The sequence below is a fragment of the Arachis duranensis genome, chromosome 9, assembly GCF_000817695.3.
Source record: "Arachis duranensis cultivar V14167 chromosome 9, aradu.V14167.gnm2.J7QH, whole genome shotgun sequence".
NCBI classification, from domain to species: Eukaryota; Viridiplantae; Streptophyta; class Magnoliopsida; order Fabales; family Fabaceae; genus Arachis; species Arachis duranensis.
In genome coordinates this window covers 107,917,808-107,929,664 of record NC_029780.3, presented here as the reverse complement: position 1 = coordinate 107,929,664, position 11,857 = coordinate 107,917,808, and positions in this window count along the sequence as shown.

Genomic DNA, 11,857 nt, shown 5'->3' with positions numbered 1-11,857 from the left:
TGTGATTTCAAAGTTCTTACTTTTACGAATTTCTTTTTTTTTTTGAGTTAAGTCATTTTATTTTTTTAGGATTATTAAGAGTTTAGTTAATTTTGATTTGGTTTTGTAATTCACAGTGAGAGCAAGTTGTTTTTTTATTATTTGAAATATATTTTTTATTAATTTTTTAATAAAAACTATACTTTTATTTAATTATTTTAAGAGTTTAATTTTAATGTATGGATAATATAAAATATTTTACATAGTGCAATCACATCCATTTTTTTGGATGATCATTCACACCGTGAATAAAAATAATAATTATTTTTTATTACGTGTATTACGTAATTAGATGCATGTATAAAATTATGATAGTGTATCAAAATCAAAATTTAATTTCAATATTTGTATACCACATTTATTTACATAAGATCTTTTATGTTTTACTTTGTTGTAAGAATTTTATGATTTTAAAAAATATATATTATTAAGTGAATTACAAACTATCAATTTAAGTAGGTTAAATTGAGTAATTTTTTCATCTCAATAAAATATATTAGTGTTATTTATTATTTTAACCACAAAATAACATGTATGGTAAATTCACATAGGATAAATTAGACTATTTTAAACAATTATGTCTATGTAAAATTCTTAATGAAAATGGAAACTTTATAAAAAAACAACTAAAATAACTATAAGTTTTGTACTAAAAAGGGTAATATATTTTTTTGTTCAAAGTTTATAAATGATAACAGTTACATGAATCAATGATGCAAATAAATAATAATTAAAGTACACCAAAAATACGTTTTTTTGATAATTTAATATTTTTTATATAAAAAATAATTATATTTTAAATTATTATTAAGTTATATAATAATATTTTATTTTTTTAATAACTTTTTGATAAGATGGATATCCGTAAATGTTCGGTAGGTCGGATACCGGACGGTTCGGGTTGGTACTTCGATTGATGAGATGGGGTATCGCCTGGTTCCGGGTTACTGGGCGGGAGGTGGAGTAGTCGACGTTTCGAGCTCTTCGTGTGGAGAAGAGGGGGATGTCACCTGCAAAGATACTCCGACGCTCTAGTCAGTGAAGTGTGCAGGTGAAAAGTGAGAGAATGGTATGTGACGTATCTTGGGAGAGGGGTAGGACCCTCTCCATATATACCGTGTCAGAAGTGGTCCCCACAAGGGCAGACCCGCCTTCCTCGAAGCTTCCTCACACAACTGTAGTAGAGAGCTGTCAAGGACGCGTGTCCGGGTCGTTGGTTGAGCTGCTCATACCCGACCGTTTGGGTCGGGTTATCCGTGGGTCGGGTCGGCCCGCAAATGGTTTGGACCAGGTGATGCGGTATTTTATAACCCACACTACTAACCGGCAAGTGCACCGGGTCGTACCAAGTAATACCTTACGTGAGTAAGGGTCGATTCGACGAGGATTGATGGATCAACCAACAATGATTGATTGATTGGCTTAGTTAGGCAAGCAGAAATTGGTTTTGATATTGAGATGTTTAAAAGGTTAAGTTGAAAATATCATAAGGCAGGTACACAAGTAATTAAGTAAAAATAAAATATGGGAAAACAGTTAAGGCTTCAGAGTTATCTATTTTTCTGGATTAACTTTTCTTACTAACTATTTTAATTTTCTAGGATTTAATTTATGGCAAACTATATGTGACTAGACCCTAATTTCTTAGACCTTCCTAGTCTCCTATAAAATTCATTAACTACCAATTCCTTGGTCAATTAATTCCAATTAAAGGATACATGATCAAATTCCAGTTTGCATGCCACAAAAACTCTAATTACCCAAAGAATAAAAGGATTATATGCCACGTATCCCGTTAAATCCAAATAATTAGAATTTAGGAGAATATGTTTTCAAGCTGTTGTTCAAGTATAGAGCTTTTCCAAGTTATACAAGAACTCAAATAAAAAGAGGGTCATACTTCCGTTCTACCCAAATTCATAAGATAAAGAACGAAAATAATTCTTAAATATAAATCCAAAACATAAATTAAAATAGAAAAAGTAATAAAATCAATCCATACAAATAGACAGAGCTCCTAACCTTAACAGTAGAGGTTTAGTTGCTCATGGAATGTAGAATGTAAATTTGTATAAAATTCCCTAATAGAATTCCTCTAATGTAATGTCCCTAATAGAAGAGAAGTCTCCCTTTTTTATAACTAATCCTAATTAATTTAAAATCTAATATTTTAAATTAAGATAATATCTTTTTCTATTTTAAAATCAAATTTGAATTTAAATCAGAATTAACTAACTACTCCGCGTCTTGTAACGTGGGGACCACTTGGCTTCACTGGATCTGCGCCTAACTTGGGTGCTAAAATGGGGCCCAGAAATCACCCCCAGCAGTTTCTACGTTTTCTGCACGAGGCGCATGTCACGCGTACGCGTCGATAGTCTCTTCCGCAAGTCACGCGGATGCGTCGGTCATGCGTTCGCGTCGCTGAACAAATCTTCAAATCACGCGTACGCATCAGTCACGCGCACGCGTCGCCATGGAAAGCTCCAAATTACGCGTACGCGTCAGTCACGCGTACGCATCGCTCCTCGCTGAAATCTCTTTTGATTCTTAAGCTGCAGAAACTCCATCAAATACAGTCGAATGCTACCTAAAATAAACAAAATTGCAAAAGACTCAAAGTAGCATCCTTATTGGCTAAAAGATAATTAATTCTTTATTAAACTCAACAATTTAGATACAAATTCACTAGGAAAAGATAGGAAAGATTCTCACGCATCACAACACCAAATTTAAACTGTTGCTTGTCCTCAAGCAACCAAAACTAATATAAGCTTAGGATGTGAATTTGCATGAGAATGAGAGTTCAATTAAGCTCATGTCTTTTCTCATAGTGGGGTTTACAACTGCAATCCTGAATAGTTTTGGCATCTCACTCTCTTTTGAATCAGAAGAATGTTAATGTCATTTGGATTTAGAATTCGGATAATATTATGAATTCTCTGATCTTTTATATTTCAGTTTAATCCTTGAACACAGCAAAATTTACTTTAATTTTTATTTATTTATTTATTTATTCATTTTTTTCTTTGGTGCTTTGCACCTTGAGCCTAGCCGTGACTTTAAATGTTTTGTCTCAAGAGTTACTTGACACTGAAACTCCACAAGCACTTAACTAGGAAACTCTCTTTGAGTTCTGATTTTTCTTTCAATTACTCCCAGACAGGGGTGCTCAAAGCCTTTGGCATACTCTGTTAAACGCACTTAGTCTCGACTCTAAGTGTTCTGTCTCAAGGATTACTTGACACAATCACACCACAAGTATATGACTAGGGAAATAACTCTTTGAGCTTTTAATCATGTCCGACCTCCCTAGTCATTGATGCTCAGTGCCTTGTACCTTGCTTTTATTATTATTTATTTATTTATATAATATTTTTTTCTTTTGCTGTTTCTTTTGCTTCAAGGATTAAATTTTTGTTTATTTTAGAGAAGTCATAATAATTCTCTAAATTCCTGTTTCTTATACATCAACATCCCTTGATTCAAATTCAAATATGCACTGTTCATATCATGCATTCAAAAATCACAGAAAACACCACCACATTTAAGTAAATAAGACTATTCTTAGAATTAAACTCAATTTCTCATGCAATACATCACTTCTTTTTCTTTTCTTTTTGGATTTAAGTTCAGTGAGTGGTACATGAAACATCTTTTCAGCATTAAAGCAATTAAAAGAAAACTAATCCTAGGATTCTAACTAATAAAAGATCATGCAACAGACAAAGTAAAATAGCAGAAAATCGGAACATAACATAGAAAAAGAAAGGAGGAATAAAAATGAAAGGAACTCAACCACCTAGTTATCCTAGATGTCGCTTTATTCTTCAGGTTGTGCTCCTCAATGAAGATGATTCGCCTCCTTTTTGTGCCCGAAAACCAATAAGCGCAGCGTCAACACCAAACTTAAAGGTTTGCTTGTCCTCAAGCAAAGAAGAACTGAAAATAGAAGAGACAAATATTATGAGGAGAGAAAAATAAAAGGATAAAAGAATAAGAGAGAATTAGGATTGGGAGAGAGAGAGAAAGAAAACTGCGCGGCAAACTAGTGTGGCGCAAGCAATGTGAACGCGTGCAGCACGCGTTCACGTGGGTCGCGAAATTTCCATAATGACGCGTAAGCGTCAAGCACGCGTCCACGTGCTCTGGGTTTTGTACGATTCGCACGAAGCCAGCCGCGTGCCCGCGCGACTCTCTGTTCAAATGGCTTGGGAGCCAATTATTCATACGATGCATTCGCGTCATGCACGCGCTCGCGTGGATGGTCATATGTGACGTGTTCGCGTGCTCTAACTTGTGCTTTTAGCACACTTCCTACCCCCTAGCCAGCATAACTCTCTGTCCAAACATTTCTTTACGTCAATTTTGTAGGTCACGCGTTCGCGTCAATGACGCTTGCGCGTCGTATGTACGTTTTTTTTCTTAATTATCCGGTTCCTGTTCTAAAATAGCTGCATGATCAGAAAATTAGTAAGAACTTAATAAAAATCAAATAAGAAAACTACTACTACGAAAAATAACTAAGACTGAAAAGAAACGATCATACCACGGTGGGTTGTCTCCCACCAAGCACTTTTAGTTAAAGTCCTTAAGTTGGACATGTGGTGAGCTCGTTGTCATGGTAGCTTGTGCTTGTACTGATCCAGGAATCTTCAACAATGTTTGTAATTCCAATGGCTTCCGGGATCCCAAGCCAGGCGCATAACGCCTTTGAACAAGCTGAAGCAAGTGACAAAGTCCCAAGAGTGTTGATTGTGGGAATGAATTCCAGGGTCCCAGACCTTGCTTTTACACCCGTCTTCTTGTGTATCACCATTGTTCCCATCGGGTAGCAAGCAATCTGAATTCTCACAGAGACATCCAAGCAACCTTCTAGACCCGTTCAAGTGAGCTCTACACCAATTCTTGCACTTCAATTTGGAGCATGCAACCATATTGAACCTTGCTTGACATCTTTTGCCACTAACCATCTTCCTCTTACGCTTAATGCCACAAAGAGCTCTAAGTTGACCATCCGTCTCTAGTAGCCCATATTCAAGTGGGAAAGTAAGGATTAAGGGTAGGAATTTTACCCACTTGAATGTTGTATTGGATGGTGAAGGCTTTGGGAGAGGTCTTGCAAGTTCCACTCCCTTGTCTTCTTCCTTGAATTCTTCTATTTCTTTATAAACTTCCTCAATTTCAACCTCTTCCTCTTGGTAGTTTTCTTCTAATTCAATCTCTTCTTCATTGCTTACCAAGGGCATGGGAGGTTGTGCATCTTCCTCCTTTGTGGGTGCATCTTCCTCTTTTGCTTTTGCATCTTCCTTTTCTTCCATGTGTGAGGATGAAAAGTTCTCTAGTTCACTGGAGTATAAACTCCTTTGATTAATTTCCTCACTTTCTTCCATAAGATCTTGCATTATATCTCTTGAGAAGGAGTTTGCTTGCTCCTCTTCCTGTGACTTGATAATTGACTGCACATGTTTCTCTATATTTTTGACACTTGTCTTTATATCATGTAGGCATTCTTTCATGAGGAGCTCAAGATCTGATGGTATTTGAGATGAATAGGAAGATGGTGGCTCTTGATATGGGTAGAAGGATGATGGTTCTTGATATGGATAGAAAGGTGGTGGTTCTTGGTGCGAATATGGAGATGGTGGTTCGTGGTATGAATATGGAGGTGGTGACTCTTGATAGTTGGAACATGGAGCATTGAAGTTTCTTTGGTTTTGAATCTGCCAACCAAAATTTGGATAGTTCCTCCATCCACCATAATATGAATCACTACTTGGGTGTGAGTAGTAATCCATGTGATCTCTCTCCATTATTTTTCCTTAGCACAAAACACCAAAAAAGATTAAACGCACCATGTGGTAAACAGAAAAGCAAAGAAGACAGAACAAAATTTCTTTTTTTTTAAGATAAAAAATTACTACGGGGACACCAAACTAAATTTTAGGAATTAAGGAAAAATATTAATACTAAAATATATATTTTTTTATTTATTTTTTTTTTAAAAAAACTAAATATTAAAAGAAAAGAAAAAGAAAAAGAAACAGGGGAGGGGTACTCACGAAAAAGAAAGAAACGTAAACAATTAAAACAAAAACAAACGAAAAAAATAAAAGACGTAAACAAAAGAAAAAAAATGAAAAATAAAACAAAAACAAACAAAGAAAATAAAACAGGGAAGGGGTTATGAACGAAGAAAAACAAAAAAACAAAAAAATGAGGGAATTTTTAATTTTTCTGTTTTTTTTCGAAAAATAATAAAACAAATTTTTTTAAATAAAATTAAAATTAAAACGCCTAATCTAAATAATCAAACAACTAATAGTTGTTAATCACAGTCAATCTCCGGCAATAGCGCCAAAAACTTGGTGCGGTATTTTACAACCCACACTACTAACCGGCAAGTGCATCGGGTCGTACCAAGTAATACCTTACGTGAGTAAGGATCGATCCGACGAGGATTGATGGATCAACCAACAATGATTGATTGTTTGGCTTAGTTAGGCAAGCAGAAATTTGTTTTGATATTGAGATGTTTAAAAGGTTAAGTTGAAAATATCATAAAGCAGGTACGCAAGTAAATAAATTAAAAATAAAATATGGGAAAACAGTTAAGGCTTTAGAGTTATCTATTTTTTCGGATTAACTTTTCTTACTAACTATTTTAATTTTGTAGGATTTAATTTATGGCTAACTATATGTGACTAGACCCTAATTCCTTAGACCTTTCTAGTCTCCTAAGAAATTCATTAACTGCCAATTCCTTGGTCAATTAATTCCAATTAAAGGGTACATGATCAAATTCCAATTTGCATGCCAAAAATCTCTAATTACCCAAAGAATAAAAGGATTATATGTCACGTATCCCGTTAAATCCAGATAATTAGAATTTAGGAGAATATGTTTTCAAGCTGTTGTTCAAGTATAGAGCTTTTCCAAGTTATACAAGAACTCAAATAAAAAGAGGGTCATACTTCCGTTCCACCCAAATTCATAAGATAAAGAACGAAAACAATTCTTAAATATAAATCCAAAACATAAATTAAAATAGAAAAAAGTAATAAAATCAATCCATACAAATAGACAGAGCTCCTAACCTTAACAGTGGAGGTTTAGTTGCTCATGGAATGTAGAATGTAAATTTGTATAGAATTTCCTAATAGAATCCCTCTAATGTAATGTCCCTAATAGAAGAGAAGTCTCCCCTTTTTATAACTAATTCTAATTAATTTAAAATCTAATATTTTAAATTAAGATAATATCTTTTCCTATTTTAAAATCAAATTTGAATTTAAATCAGAATTAACTAACTACTCCGCGTCTTGTAACGTGGGGACCACTTGGCTTCACTGGATCTGCGCCTAACTTGGGTGCTAAAATGGGGCCCAAAAATCACCCCTAGCGGTTTCTACATTTTCTGCACGTGGCGCATGTCACGCGTACGCGTCAGTAACGCGTACGCGTCGATAGTCTCTTCCGCAAGTCACGCGGATGCGTCGGTCATGCATTCGCGTCGCTGAACAAATCTTCAAATCACGCGTACGCATCAGTCACGCGCACGCGTCACCATGGAAAGCTCCAAATCACACGTACGCGTCAGTCACACGTACGCGTCGCTCCTTGCTGCCATCTCCTTTTGTTCTTGTGCTGCAGAAACTCCATCAAATCTAGCCGAATGCTACCTAAAATAAACACATCAAATCCAGTCGAATGCTACCTAAAATAAACAAAATTGCAAAAGACTCAAAGTAGCATCCATATTGGCTAAAAGATAATTAATTCTTTATTAAACTCAACAATTTAGATGCAAATTCACTAGGAAAAGATAGGAAAGATGCTCACGAATCACAACACCAAATTTAAACTGTTGCTTGTCCTCAAGCAACCAAAACTAATATAAGCTTAGGATGTGAATTTGCATGAGAATGAGAGTTCGATTAAGCTCATGTCTCTTCTCATGGTGGGGTTTAGAACTGCAATCCTGAATAGTTTTGGCATCTCACTCTCCTTTGAATCAGAAGAATGTTAATGTCATTCGGATTTAGAATCCGGATAATATTATGAATTCTCTGATCTTTTATATTTCAGTTTAATCCTTGAACACAGCAAAATTTACTTTAATTTTTTTATTTATTTATTTATTCATTTTTTTCTTTGGTACTTTGCATCTTGAGCCTAGCCGTGACTTTGAATATTTTGTCTCAAGAGTTACTTGACACCGAAACACCACAAGCACTTAACTGGGGAACTCTCTTTGAGTTCTGATTTTTCTTTCAATTACTCCCAGACAGTGGTGCTCAAAGCCTTTGGCATACTCTGTTAAACGCACTTGGTCTCGACTCTAAGTGTTCTGTCTCAAGGATTACTTGACACAATCACACCACAAGCCTATCACTAGGGAAACAACTCTTTGAGCTTTTAATCATGTCTGACCTTCCTAGTCATTGATACTCAGAGCCTTGGACCTTGCTTTTATTTATTAATTATTATCTATTTATTCTTTTTTTTTTGCTGTTTCTTTTGCTTCAAGGATTAAATTTTTGTTTATTTCAGAGAAGTCATAATAATTCTCTAAATTCATGTTCCTTATATATCAACATCCTTTGATTCAAATTCAAATATGCACTGTTCATATCATGCATTCAAAAATCACAGAAAATACCACCACATTTAAGTAAATAAGACTATTCTTAGAATTAAACTCAATTTCTCATACAATACATCACTTCTTTTTCTTTTCTTTTTGGATTCAAGTTCAATGAGTGGTACATGAAACATCTTTTCAGCATTAAAGCAATTAAAAGAAAATTAATCCTAGGATTCTAACTAATAAAAGATCATGCAACAGACAAAGTAAAATAGCAGAAAACTGGAACATAACATAGAAAAAGAAAAGAGGAATAAAAATGAAAGGAACTCAACCACCTTAGTTATCCTAGCTGTCGCTTTATTCTTCAGGTTGTGCTCCTCAATGAAGATGATTCGCCTCCCTTTTGTGCCCGAAAACCAATAAGCGCAGCGTCAACACCAAACTTAAAGGTTTGCTTGTCCTCAAGCAAAGAAGAAATGAAAATAGAAGAGACAAATATCATGAGGAGAGAAAAATAAAAGGATAAAAGAATAAGAGAGACTTAGGATTGGGAAAGAGAGAGAAAGAAAACTGGGCGGTGAACTAGTGTGGCGCAAGCAACGTGAACGCGTGCAGCACGCGTTCACGTGGGTCGCGAAATTTCCATAATGATGCGTAAGCGTCAAGCACGCGTCCGCGTGCTCTGGGTTTTGTGCGATTCGCGCGAAGCCAGTCGCGTGCCCGCGCGACTCTCTGTTCAAATGGCTTGGGAGCCAATTATTCATACGATGCGTTCGCGTCATGCACGCGCTCGCGTGGATGGTCATATGTGATGCGTTCGCGTGCTCTAACTTGTGCTTTTAGCACACTTCCTGCCCCAAGCCAGCATAACTCTCTGCCCAAACATTCCTTTACGTCGATTTTGCTGGTCACGCGTTCGCGTCAATGACGTTTGCGCATCGTATGCACATATTTTTTAATTATCCGGTTCCTGTTCTAAAATAGCTGCATGATCAGAAAATTAGTAAGAACTTAATAAAAATCAAATAGGAAAACTACTTCTACGAAAAACAACTAAGACTGAAAAGAAATGATCATACCACGGTGGGTTGTCTCCCACCAAGCACTTTTAGTTAAAGTCCTTATGTTGGACATGTGGTGAGCTCCTTGTCATGGTGGCTTGTGCTTGTACTGATCCAAGAATCTTCACCAATGTTTGTAATTCCAATGGCTACCGAGATCCCAAGCCAAGCGCATAACGCCTTTGAACAAGCTGAAGCAAGTGATAAGTCCCAAGAGTGTTGATTGTGGGAATGAATTCCAGGGTCCCAAGAGTGTTCATTCTCCCCAAATTCCCGACTGGATTTGGTTTTACAAGGCCATGTTCACCCAACTGGGGGTTCGCCTCCCCTTCTCTTCCTTTCAAATGGCACTTTTTGGTCGGATTTCCGTGGCTCCGTCGCAGCTACATCCAAACAGTTAGACTTCCATCCGCTGTTTCGAGATGGTGTGTGATTACTTGGAGCTGCCGGTGTCTGTAGATGTTTTTCTTTTTCTCTTCAACCTTACGAACCCTTCTAAACAAGGGAAAGCAAAGAAAGGATTCATGTTTTTCTGATCTACTCAGGGTCGGAGGATTTTTGGCTTGTTCGAGGACTCCCATCATGGGTTTAAGGACAAGTATTTCAAAGTGCGTCCTGTCAAAGGTCGCCATCCCTTCTGGCTATCGTTGGAAGGGCAACGCCTTATCCTGACGTATTGGAGCTTCGGGGCGGGGTCTAATTCTTTTATCAAGGTGACCTACAAAGGGATGTCCGATGTGGACAAAAGGATTGTCGACGTGTTGTTGGCCATTTTTGGGAAAAACCACGTGAACCCTCACTTACTGATGGGTGACCGGGAGGTCGCCAGGGGTTATGTCTGTGAGTAGTTTTAACTTGCATTTTCTTCTTTACTTGTCGTTTTGATTTGCTATACCGAGTTCATGACTATCTGGTTTCCTTCTTTGCTGTAGTGGGAATGTCTGCTGAAGTGACTGGCATTGAGAATCTTTTCCACACTTTCCTCGCAAGTGACAGCGATGAGGAGCGGGCCAACAAGAACCAGGAGGTTCCGCATGAACAGAACAAGAGTAAAGTCTTGCCTCCTTCCCACGCTGCCGAGGCACCGGTCCAAAATCCTGATGGTGCTCGTGTCTCTCCCTTTCGGGAAGAGGCCGTCGGTGCCGACGATGACTCGACTCCCAGTCCGCACTTTGAGGATGACATGAGAATTGTGAGCAACCCGAAGAGGAAATGGTCGTTCTTCAGTTCTGAGGGAGCTCTTACTGTAATGGAGAGAAATTTTGATGCTGGGAACTTCATAGACTCCCAGCTCCTTCCTGGCACCGAGGACTACTTCCATGGTACCGACTTCCCTGAGCAGGCGAGGTGGATGTACTGCTCTCTTCTTCGCAGTGCTGCCATTGCCAGGAAAGCCGAGTTCGAGTTGTCGGGAATGCAGTCGATACGGAGGAAGCTTGAGACCGCTGCTAAGGCCAACAACGAGTTCAAAGTTGAAGTTGAAGCGCTTCGGGAGCAACTATCCCAAGTTAACGAGAAGCTCCAAGCTGCCAAAGAAAAGGTCTCGGTTGTTGAGAAAAAGTTGCAGGCATCTGATGCCACCGTTTCCTGACTAATTGAGCGGGAGATGAATTTGGAGGGTCAGGTCAACTCCGCTCAAGGTCGGGTGGTTGCCTTGGAAAAGGAACGCGACGAGGCTGTTTCATCGGCCGAGGCTGCTCGGACTGAGGCTGCAGATTGGAAGGGGAAATACAAGGAGGTCGTGAAGCAGAGAAAGAGAGCGATCTTGATGACTGAAGAGGCTCTTAAAGCCCAGGTGAAGATCGTGGCCCCTCACTTCGACACGTCGGCGATCGGGGTTTTTAAGACAATCAAGGATGGCAAGATTGTTGATATGCCCAAGAAATGATCTCTTGTATCTTTGTATGGAGTTTGTGATTTTGTTGTAGAACTTGTGGAACTTTCTTTTTGATATACTTTAGTAGTCGCTTGGTCGGCTTGTGATTATCATCTTTCTCCGCTTATCTAGTAGCGTTTTTGTTTTGTTTTGTTACCGTTTTGTTGGTATTGGCTTGTCGCTCGTGTTTGTTTACCGTTACGTTGGTAATTTGGCGAAGCCAAGTTGTGGCTTTGCTGGAGCCATTTGTTATGGTGTTAACTTAGTTGGCTCCTGGGGTGATCAGTCCCG